Here is a 12908-nt window from a genome sequence, read left to right on the forward strand (position 1 = left end):
CCATAGTATGGATCTTTGCATTTGGAAGATTAATCCTTCAGGATTAAATTCATTTAGCATTATTTGCTTTTAAATACTCATCCATTAAGAAAATTTCATCAGGCTTCCATGGCAAGATATGAGCTCCTGGCAGTCTTGCCAGGAAAGCAGCCTGAATTAGACTTCCCTGTTTCCATGAATTTGATAAGGTCACACTAATGTTTACAATAAACAGACTACATTTGTTGGTAGACAATTCAGATTTGGCAGATAATCTCAAAAACATTGTGAGAATCCACACATAATAAATCTCCCTTTTCAATCCTCTCCTAGTAAATAACTTGAAAGGAAAAAGAGAAATATTTATTCATTCCATTCATCATAATATATTGAAATACACTACATGCCAAGAACTATATCCAAGTTACCTTAACAGTCAGTGATATTATAAATAGTTATTGATAAGGTTCCAGCCTACCTTGGATGATGCAAAATCCTCCAAATGTACGCTCATAGTATTAATATTCCTTAAAATATCCATAAAACAGATATATTTAAAACTCAGTAGTGTAATTTTCATTTTAGGATCCTTTAAAAATTTGAGTTGCAGCAATTAAATATTTAATTATTATTTTTTTTAACTCTTCAGATTATAGATCTCTAAGTATGTATAATCCAATTTTGGAAGTCTAAAAATTATTTATTTATAATCCACCCATCTTTTTCTTAAAATGATTTGAAGAAGCTTTCTGAAGTCTATTGTGCTGTACTACCCACTTAAAGATAATCTTTTCATTTGGTCTAATTATAAGCATTTAAAAGTGTGAAAGGATTCTAAGAATATACAGAAGCTTTTATCTATCATTTACTATATCAAAACATTTCTTACAAGTATTGGATTAGCGATTTGACCAAGTACTTCTTTTGTTAAGCTTAGCAATACCTGGCCTATTTCTACTGCTAACTGTATTTGACTCTACAATTGTAAAACTTGTTCTCTTAATTGACACTGACATTCTTCAATACATTGACAACCCACTAAGCATGTGCTTAGTGCACCCATAGGTAAATACTCCTCAAAGGTTACGTTAGTCTTGCTTCATGGCAGTTCTATCTCCTGGCGTCATACAATATTTTCATGCTTTTTAATCTACTACAAATGGAAATCATTTGTTAATGGAAATATAGAGCCAGCTATAGTCATAGTATTTCTCAGTTAAAAAATTAAATCACTCATATGTGGAATTTAAGAAACAAAACAGATGAACATAGAGGAAGGGAAGGAAAAATAAGATAAAAACAGGGAGGCAAATCATAAGAGACTCTTAAATACAGAGAACAAGCTGAGGGTTGTTGGAGGAGAGGTGGGTGGGGGGATGGGCTAAATGGGTAATGGGCATTAAGGGGGGCACTTGTTGGGATGAGCACCAAGTGTTGTATGTAAGTGATAAATCACTGGTTCTACCCTGAAACCAATACTATACTGTATGTTAACTAACTCGAATTTAAATAGATAATGTACTCTAAAAAAAATAAAGTCAATGAAAAATACTCATATCATTGTATCATCTTTTGTTTCCCTTATCCTATTCTTTCCTGTTTTCAGACTTGAATATGTACATACATACATATTTTAAGCTTATCAATTAAAATCTTTTAAAAAATAGATTGAAAATTCAATGTGTTTTCAGAATAGCTGTGGGTTATAAAGAAGATAAAATTGATATGAGATGTAATACACTTTAAGTTTATTGGAAATGGTTTATAGAGAGATAAAGACGTCAAATTATTGTTTGAAGTTTGGGTTAAAGAACAATTTCACCAATAAACTTTCAGGGATTTGTTTTTGCAAACTGAAGAAGGTTTTCTGAAAGGAGAAAAGTATATACATCTATTCAATTCATAGATTTCCTCCCCTTTATTTATGGCTAGCACCATTCATGACAATTGATAAAGCCTATTAAAGCATGTTAGATGGTAACTAGACTACAGTGGTGATCATTTTGCAATGTATACACATGTCAAATAACTGTGCTGTACACCTGAAACTAACATAATATTACATGTCAGTTATCCCACAATTAAGGAAAAAGTTCTCCCTGCTTTGGTACTAATAAGACCCAAAAGAACAAAAGCATGTTAACATTAATTTGTGTGGCAGATGAGCTACATATTACTTTCTGTGTGCAAGAGAAGAAAGGCTGGAAACAGTAGTTCAAAAAGACCTGGGCATTAAGGAAAATAATGTGAAATCACAGCTCTTTTATTAAAGTTAGATGCAAGGGCACTGGGGTGACTCAGCTGGTTAAGTGTCCAACCCTTGATTTAGGCTCAGGTCATGATATCACAGTTCGTGAGATCAAGTCCCCCATAGGGCTCTGCGCTGACGGCATGGAGCCTGCTTGGGATTCATTCTCTGCCTCTATCTCTACCTCTCTCTCTCTCAAAATAAATAAATAAACAATATTTTAAAAAGGTCAGATGCAAGAATTTACACCTTACCTGCCAGAGTATACCTTTTAGGTACTGAATCCCTAGATTATTACCAAAGCAGGCCCTCTTGTTTACCTTTGCCTACATCCATGAGGGCAACAAAACATGAATTCGATCTATATAAACATGTGCCTTGCTTGGTATGCAGAATACAGAACTTTCCACTCTTCCTCGATAGTAAAGGGGAGATGTCTGCTATTTTGGGGGAATTGGTAGTTCTGTATCTTGAGGCAAGGAATCTCTGAGACTGCTTATTGCTACTAGAAGTTTGAAGCTTTTCAAAAAGAATCAGTGTGATGGACAAAGTCTGCCTTTAGGGGAGCTCCATTAGTTGTTAGTTGTGATTAACCAGTGAAAGAAGCCAAGAACCTAACCTAAGCAGCACTGAAGAATGAAAGAGAAACATAAGATATGTGTATATGTGTTTTAATAGTACACTTATGCATAGCTTGTTCTAGTATGCATAAAACATGTATATTTAAAATATATGCATACTAATATATTATATGTACTTTTTGTCCATATGTATACATATGTAGATGTATACATTGTATTATATATATATACACACACACACACACACACACACACACACACATACATATATACGTATTTATTTATTTATTTTACTGGGTTATTTTGTAATTATGATGGCATTTCTCCTTCCCTTGATGGTTATATCAGCAATCTGTCTTTCCTCCATTGTTTCCAATTTTTGTGGTTTTCAGAGAGAATGTGGGGAAGTAAATGGTTAATTCACTGGTCTATCTAGAATATATAAAAAACTTGAGAAACAGCATAAGCAGTTATATAAAAAAGGCAAACAGCATATCTACTGGAAACTGTGGAGTGATGTGATATAATACAGCAATTACAAATATCAACCATATTAACAACTTGCTCTTAGAACTGGTTAAAGGAACTACAGACCACTGAAAGGGAACTAAGTAAATAAAAGAAGGTGATTTTAGTATAAAGGGAACAATTAATTAAAAATATTATTCATGATCTAGTGGAAATTCTTAGTTTAAAAACAGTAGAAATTGCCGTGAAATTCTCATATTTTAAAAGAAATTCTGACTAGATCACGAGTACAATTTTACATCCATCCTTACAGGACAAAGGGAAATGGTGAGCTATACCTTTATTGCAAATAACCAAACTATGCTAAAAACTTCTTCTTTTTGATGTGATTTTGAGAAAACTACTTAGTTTTCATGTGTAAAATGAGGATAACTGTACTACTTCATTGGACCTATTGCGACAAATCCAATGCGAAGCCAGTAGAATAGAGCCTAGGACAAAGAAAAGTTATCACTTCATTGTTAAAGATGGTCTGCCTGTGGGCCATCATTATACACTGGATGTTTTGGTGTGGGGTGCAGGGATAGTGTGCAATTCTCCAAATAATTCTGGTAGAATTTGGTATTTACATATATTAATTGCCATTTAAATATGGAAGCAAATGTCTCCATATACCTTTCTAATCAACCTACAGTCATATTTTGTGTGTGTGTGTGTTCTTTCATAACAGAATCTTACAGTCTTTAAAGGCACTGATGTTAAAGTCCTTTAAAATGAATATTAAAATACACAGAGAGATTTTGGTCTCTTAAATTTAGCCTGCAGCAGCCTTAGCTGACAGGTCAATCTGTCGTCTACCACATCTTTTTTTTTTTTTAATATGAAATTTATTGTCAAATTGGTTTTCATACAACACCCAGTGCTCATCCCAACAGGTGCCCTCCTCAATTCCCCTCACCCACCCTCCCCTCCCTCCCACCAGCAACATCTTAAACGTTCCAAATAACCCAGCAAACTGACAGCACAGTCACACTGGTTCTCAGCTCACTGAGTTGGCTCCTCTAGCCCGGGTTTCCCTTTTTCCATGAAACACCTGAAAATATTCAATTCCTAGGAAGTTTTGCTATAAATACCATCCAGGAGGTAGTGGGAGTGACTAAGATATAAACCTGTACTCTTATGCTATTTGGCTCAGTATTGTACTTAGTTTTCATTTAAGTGAAGATGACTTTAAATATTTTATTTTTAAGTAAAATTGAAGATGACTTTAATGTAAAGACTTATAGCACTTTTTAGAAAAGATCAGAGATATTCGATCAGGATTTGAAGTCCTGGAATTTCCACTGGTTTCAGCATGGACTGCCTTGACAAATCACCTGTAACACAGTTATTTAACTTCTATGAACATCAATTTCTTTGTGTCTTGATAAAAAAACAAACCAAACAAAACAAGACAAAAACCCAAACAAACAGCAGAGAGCTAATTAAGACATCAGCAGTTCTGGCTTTGCTGTCAAATTTGGAAAATTTAGTCATGTCAGTTTAATTTTTGATACTTCTTATTTGTAATATTCTCACAAAAGCTGAAAACATAAAGTTTTCCTTTGGTGCAACCAGCACAGAAAGTATGTCATATCACTTACTACATTTTAAATATATATCACAAGTACCATGATCAAGAAGAGGATTTCAAAGGTGAATGGTAGGAACAATCAATTCTGTAATTACTCAATTTACAAATTAGAACATTTTAAGAAGATTTTAAAAAGTGAGGTATGCACAGTAATTTTTACTTTTATTTTTATTCAGTGGGATAGAATGGAAATACTAGTAACAGTAACATATTAAAAGCAGCCATTACAAAAACACCTCAAAGCAAAAGAATGGCACAAATGACCTTGATACATAATTTCAAATGGGTATAAGAAGGAAAGGTAGGCTGTATGGTACATTCTGACTTCAAGCAGGGAAATACAACTACATAACTATGTTTTTCTTTTGTCAAGACTACAGAGTTTTCATAATCTAAATGATGGCTTATATAAAAGGTATGTTTCTATAGGGGCACCCAGGTGGCTCAGTTGGTCAAGCATTGTACTATTGATTTCAGCTCAGATCATGAGTTTGAGCCTGCTTGGATTCTCTCTCTCCCCCTCTCTGCTCCTCCCCTCCTTGTGTGTGTGCGCTCTTGCTCTCAAAGAAATAAACTTAAAAAAATATTTAGGGGCACCGGGTAGTTCAGTCAGGTAAGCATTCGACTTTGGCTCAGTCACGATCTTACGGTTCATTGGTTTGAGCCCCACCTCGGGCTTGTGGTGGTCCACTGACAGTGCAGAGGCTGCTTGGGATTCTCGCTCTCCCTCTCTGCCCCTCCCCCAATTGCACACCATCTCTTTCTCAAAATGAATAAACTTTAAAAAATATTAACTTTGGAGTTAAATGACTATGATAAAGCAAGGAAATAAGAGAGCTACTATGAATAAGGGTACTAAAATAGACCTACTTCCTTGAGTCCTTAAATTGTTTAATTTATAAACATTAACTAGTGCCCTATTCTTGTAAGGTGTTATTCTTATTCAAAAACGAGGGGTTAAGTGACTTGCCTAACACCTTATACTAAAACTAGAGCAGAGCTGGATTTATGGTAAGAGCTGGTGGCATTGAGTCCCACGCATAGACCACAAGGTCATGCTGATGTCCCATGGGGGCAGGAGTATAATTTTCAATCAGCCAGCAGGGCTGCAGCTTGGAAAACTGTGTGAACCAATGCTTTCTAAGGCCAACAATATCCACGTAATCAAATGAGAAAAATAGGGTACAATAATAAAACTGTCAATCAGCCACCACATAAAATTTTACCAACTCTTGATTTTCACCCCCAAATTTCCATTGGCAACTGTAATATTCTTTCCTTTTCCTGACTTGTTTACTTCTATCACAATCTTACAAGAAATTGCAGGAATCAGAGGATTTAGGATGGCTGGTTGCCATCTCTTTACAACAAAGATTTATTTTTACCATGTGGCTTCTGATTAGCCAACTCAACATTCAAGATGATCATAACTAATACTTGTAATTTCTAATAAAGAAAATCCCACCACAATGTCTGGCTATAAGGGACTCATTAAATAAACTATGACCTTCATATGAAGGAATATAGTGCAGTCATTAGAAATTATGTTGGGTGGGGCGCCTGGGTGGCTTGGTCGGTTGGGCGTCCGACTTCAGCTCAGGTCATGATCTCACAGTCTGTGAGTTCGAGCCCCGCGTCGGGCTCTGTGCTGACAGCTCAGAGCCTGGAGCCTGTTTCAGATTCTGTGTCTCCCTCTCTCTCTGCCCCTCCCCTGTTCATGCTCTGTCTCTCTGTCTTAAAAATAAATAAACGTTAAAAAAAATTAAAAAAAAAATAAATTATGTTGGGAAAAATTTTAGTGTTAAAAATATTTAATGTTATAAATTATTAAGTTAAGATAGTTTATAAAATAACATGATAAAATATGCAAAAGAAAAAAGTGAGAGGTGTAGAAAGAAAAAGAGCTTCTGAGCTTCCAGGGACAAAAAAGAACAATACACAACTATTGCACCCGAGCTAGTAAATTTGATTTTTGCAGGAAAAAGGGTTAGTAATCCTAAAATGACATTAGGAATATGGTAGAATTGAGGAAATAGTAAATATGTTTTGATTAATGAGAACCAGGTTTCTCGCAGGGGGATGGAGTTTAAAAAGAAGAGTAAAATGAGAAAAAACTGAGGGCTGATGGGGAGTGGGAGGGAGGAGAGGGTGGGTGATGGGCATTAAGGAGGGCACCTGTTGGGAGGAGCACTGGGTGTTGTATGGAAACCAATTTGACAATATATTTCATATTAAAAAAAAGAAGAGTAAAATGAACCTTTTGGTATTAGATTGGAATTGTAGGTATTAGAATGAACTCATGGGTTTATAAATACAAATATTTTCACACACATATATACATATACACAGAGATAAGCAGATATACAAATGGATATACGTCTGAGTACGCATACTCGTATCTCCTAGCTTTGCCCAAAGAGAGGGCCTAGAGGCAAAATACCCAGGTGGTGATGGAGTCAGCAAAGATCCAGATTTTAGTCTCTAAATTATTCTCTAATAAAAAGAACCAGGCTCTTTGGAAAAGTCGCTAATTCCAAGGCTGAGACAGGGAAAGTAGAAGAGGGAAGGCTGCAAGTTATGTTAAAAACATAATGTGGGCATGTCAGAGAGATACCAGAGCCAGGTGTGAGATGCCCAGTGGTTGTTGCTGAGATGTATCTGTGTAGCAAAATAAATAATGAAAGCAATGGATTTTACCCAACAGAATAAAACAAACACTCATGAGTTTATACTTATATAAATAAACAGATGGATAAAATAAATAAGTGGAGAAGAAAAAGTTCTTCATTCCAGCAGAATTCTGGGAAAAATGGAAATAGAAAATCAGAATAGTAATAATTGCCTCAGGCAAAATTAACCAATAGATGCTAAAAATAATATAGGAAAGTATGATAGGAAACTGGATATTGCATAATCTCAAATCTCAAAATATCTGCCCACAAAATACCTACTAATTATAAAAAAAAAAAAAAGAAGTAACTATCGTGGAGAAGCCTGGCAGATACCACCTCAATTGTACAAGTTAATTTCACTGGTAATGAGAACATCAATGTCATAAGCCTATCATATATGATATAGTGAGGGTGCAAGACATCACTTTTGTGGTATTCTTGCTAAATACATATACAAATAAAAATAAACACACACACATCTCTCTCTCTCTCTCTCTCTCTTCATATATATATATATATATATATATATATATATATATATGTATACACACACACACATACACACACACACACATATTCTTCAAAGATGGCCAATATCATGAAATTCAAGGGGACTGAGGAGACATGATTACTAAATGCAATGTGGGTTTCTTCAACAAAGCAGGAAAGAATGTCCAATGGGAAAAAGACAGTATCTTCAACAAATGGTGCTAGGAAAAATGGAGGTCAATATGCAAAGGAATGAAACTGGACCACTTTCTTAAACCATACACAAAAATAAATTCAAAGTGAATTAAAGACCTAAATATGAGACGTGAAACCATAAAAGTCTTAGAGGAGAGCACAGGCAGTAACTTCTCTGACATTGGCCATAGTAATTTTTTCTACATTGGTTCCCCAAGGCAAGGAAAACAAAAGTAAAAATATACTATTGGGACCAAATCAAAATAAAAAGCTTCTGCACAGTGAAGGAAACAATCAGTAAAACTGAAAGGCAATCTATGGAATGGGAGAAGATATTTGCAAATGACATATCTGATAAAGGACTAGTATCCAAAATATATGAAGAACTTATGCAAATCAGTACCATCAAAAGAACTAATCCAATTAGAAATGGGCAGAAGACATGAACAGACATTTTTCCAAAGAAAACATAGAGATGGCCAACAAACACATGAAAAGATGCTCATCATCACTCATCATTAGGGAAGTGCAAATTAAAACTACAATGTGTTATCGCCTTACACCTGTTAGAATGGCTAAAAGCAATAACACAAGAAACGTGTTGGCGAGGATATGGAGAAAAAGAAACCCTCTAGCACTGTTGGTGGGAATGCAAACTGATGTAGCCATTGTGCTAAATGGTATGGAGGGTCCTCAGAAAGTTAAAAATAGAACTAACCTATGATCTAGCAATTGCACTTTTGAGTATTTACCCAAAGAATGAACACACACACACACACACACACACACACACACACACACACGAACAGAATATTATTTAGCCATTAGAAGAATGAAATCTTGCCATTTGTAATGACATAGATGGAGTTACAGAATATAATGCTAAGCAAAATAAGTCAGAGAAAGACAAATACCATATGATTTCACTCATAGTTATGTGGAATTTAAGAAACAATTGTCCAAAGGGGAAAAAAGAGAAAGAGAGAAAGAGACAAAACAAGAAACAGATTCTTAACTACAGAGAACAAACTGATGGTTAACAGAGGGGAGGTAGGTGGGAGGAGGGTATATGGGTGGAGGTTGGGTGAAATAGGTGATGGGGATTAAGAAGTGCACTTGTCATGATGAACACCAGGTGACATATGGAATGCTGAATAACTGTATCGTACATCTAAAACTAATATAACGCTTCATGTTCACAAACTGGAATTAAAATAAAAACTTAAAAAAATGAAATGCAATGAGGGATCTCAGATTGGATCTTGGTCTAGAGAAAGGGCATTAGTGAGATAAAATTCAAATAGACAAAATCTGAATGAGGTCTGCAGACAAGCTAATAGACTAGATTAGAACTTAGGCAAGATGTTAAATTAGGGGATGTTGGGCAAAAGATACACAGAAATTTCATTTTACTATTTTTATCAATTTTTTTCTAAGTCTGAAATTGTTTCAAAATAAAAAAATTTAAATGTTTTTAATTAAAAAAATTTAAAATCCATTAACAATAAGAGCCTCATATTTGTGAGGATGAAGAAATATTTACTGTGAATGACTAATTTTAATGTTGTTTTTCCAAATTTTTTACAATGAAGTGTATTGCTTTTATAATTAAAAAGAAAACTATTTCTCTTTAGATCCTATTCACAAGGATCAAACATATTCAAGAAATATAAATATCATCCCAAGAAATGGTATGTAAAAATATCTAATAGAGAATAAAAGTATCTGATGCAATCCTTTTCCTGTATAGCAAATTTAGAAATAGACTTCTCTGGAAATTGCTAATTTCTATTACTATATAGTCTTTGGATCATAATGACTAAGTGGTGAAAAAGAAAGTATAAAAAATTAGTATAATCATATAATTTTTACACATGACATAAAACGTACATCTATAAGTATACTTGCAAGCATCAAAATTTAATTCCTCTTATAACTTCTCTCTAACCCTTGCTAACCCCTGGATTCATTAACAGGTCAATATTTGAAGGGGGAAAAACCAGTTACAGGAAACACAAATGAGTATCCAGGGCCACTCACAAATGAGTATCTAAAGTTTAGAAACTTTAACTTTGTTTATAAAGTGTGACAGGGGTGCTTGCGTGGCTCAGTCAGTTAAGTGTCTGACTCTTGACTTCCACTCAGGTCATGATCTCGTGGTTTGTGGTTCGAGCCCTGTGTCAGGCTCTGTGCTGACAGTGCAGAGCCTTCTTGGGATTCTCTCCCTCTTCCTCTCCCTCTCTGTCCCTTTCCCACTTGCGTGCACTCTCTCTCTCTCTCTGTCTCTAAAAATAAGTAAATAAACTTAAATAAAGTATGACAAATCGAGTGGCAAATCAGAGAGGTAAACCATGTGGTGGTTATAAAAGGATGTAAAAAAATTTTGTGTGTTAATTATACCTTTAGTTCCCTACTTCCTGAAAGTTTGTGTGTACTCTATTTAATGAAATATTCCTATTCTTTTAAATAATATAATTTTTTTCTGATAATAACAATGTTAGAAGCTAAATTTAAAACATTCAAATAGTTTAGAAAAGCATAAAGAAGAACTTGAAAATCACCCACAATCCTGCTACAGAGATGGTTACTATTAACCTTTTGGTGGACACTATTCTAGATCTTCTCTCCAGGCCTCTTGTCACACACAGATGCAGATATTTTACATACATGTAGAATTGACTAATGGAATTGTAATATTTTGCAGCATTCCATAACCGGAAAGATTCTTAAGTAATTTCAAGTCTTTAATTTTGTAAGTAAACTCCATGTTCACAGACTCATTTACTCTATCTTAAAAACACCTTCAGTTTTTTGAAAATTAAAAAAAAAATTGTTTTTCATTACAGAAATGTGCAAAAAAGGTATAGTGAGGAAAATCAAATCTCTCATAGTCTCAATCGCTTAGGAGTGCTCCCCCCACCCTGCTCCTCTTCCAATTACTCCCAGTAAGTGGCAGCTTCATGCTTCCAGTTGCTCAGGAAAAAAGCCTTGGAATCATTTTTGGCTTCTCATTTTATGGAAAAAAAAAAAACCTTTTCATTTTCTTAACTAAAAAAATATTTTATTTTACAGAGAGTGAGAGAGAGAGAGAGAGAGAGAGCACGAGTGGTGGAGAGGGGCAGAGAGAGAGAAGAATCTCAAGTAGGCTTCATGCTCAGTGTGCAGCCCAGTGGGGGCTCTAACTCAGGAACCGTGAGATCATGACCTGAGTGGAAATCAAGAGTCTGATACTCAACCAACTAAGCCACCCAGGTGCCCCCCAAAAACCCTTTTCTAGTTCATTAGCATATTCTGTTAGTTCTGGAAAAAAAAATACAGGAACGAACATATTCTTGCCAATCTCACACACACCAATCAGGTCCAGCCACCATCATTTCAGGCCTACCCTTAAAGCATTCAAGGTATGAAAAGTTCATTGATAGGGTTTCAGAATCTACACTGCAACTAACCTTCAAGAAATACCACAGGTCAAGTTTTCAGGTACTTTCAAAAAAGAATATTCACAATTACCTGAAAAGGCTATAGAAATACTCTTCCCTTTTTTGAACTATGTATCTCTGTGAGGCTGGCTTTTTCTTCATAGATTTCATGGCTTTTTTTTTTCATATAACATATTTTAATAGACTGTTACAAAAAGATATGTGAATCTAGCTGACTCCTATTAAGCTAGACATTAAAGATATTTGCAAAAATGTAATTAATTACACATTTCACTAATTTTCTTTATTGTCTTGAAAAATACTTTTCCTGAAAAATCATGTTATTTTTATGTTAACATATAATGGGGTATTTATTGTTATTTTTAAATAAAAATATTTGAAAATTTTTCAGTTTTAATTACTATGGTAAGTATTCATAGATATAACTAACATAACCACTAGTAAACCACTGTTATAGCAGCTTCCCTCTCAGAGGAAAGTCCAAAATTCTTTTTTTTTAAAAAACATTTTTTTTTAACGTTTATTTATTTTTGAGACAGAGAGAGACAGATCATGAACGGGGGAGGGGCAGAGAGAGAGGGAGACACAGAATCCGAAGCAGGCTCCAGGCTCTGAGCCATCAGCCCAGAGCCCGATGCGGGGCTGGAAGTCACGGACTGCGAGATCGTGACCTGAGTTGAAGTCGGACGCTTAACCGACTGAGCCACCCAGGGCCCCAAGAAAGTACAAAATTCTTAATGGTTTACACACTCCCTGCCTTGACCTACCCCCATTTTCTCTATAATGTCCACATCTACTGTGTTTTGACTATTTCTGGTGCCCCTTTTCACCTTTTTTACAATGGTCTCTGTGACTTTTGTTTGACTATACCAAGTTCTTACATGAGAGAGTTGGCATTAGCTTTTTATAGTTTTTGGAATATACCCCTCAAATCCTATGGCTCACTGTCTGCTTTTAATTCTTTCTTTAATGTCACCTTGTAAGCAAGAAAGTGCAAAATGGAACCTTCCATCTTTGTCTATATTTTCCTTATTATATTTCATTACTTTTTAAAAAAAATAGCAGTTATCACCTCTTGACTTATATTTTTAATTGTCTTTTCCATCTCAAGTGAAAGCCCGTAATAGCAGGTAGTCTTCTGCTTGTTCATTCAGTACCGAGAAAAGTACCTGGCATTTAGTTTTTACTTTCTTTTTTTTTTTT

At 34.9% G+C, this 12908-nt stretch overlaps 1 protein-coding gene across 1 annotated transcript in view; it reads right to left on the reverse strand.

Annotated features, from left to right (window-relative positions):
• ASCC3 (activating signal cointegrator 1 complex subunit 3) overlaps nt 1-12908 on the reverse strand; it is a 361738-nt gene that overhangs the window by 20124 nt on the left and 328706 nt on the right. The window lies entirely within an intron of this gene.

The sequence above is a fragment of the Prionailurus viverrinus genome, chromosome B2 (genome assembly GCF_022837055.1).
Source record: "Prionailurus viverrinus isolate Anna chromosome B2, UM_Priviv_1.0, whole genome shotgun sequence".
In the NCBI taxonomy this organism is placed as follows: domain Eukaryota; kingdom Metazoa; phylum Chordata; class Mammalia; order Carnivora; family Felidae; genus Prionailurus; species Prionailurus viverrinus.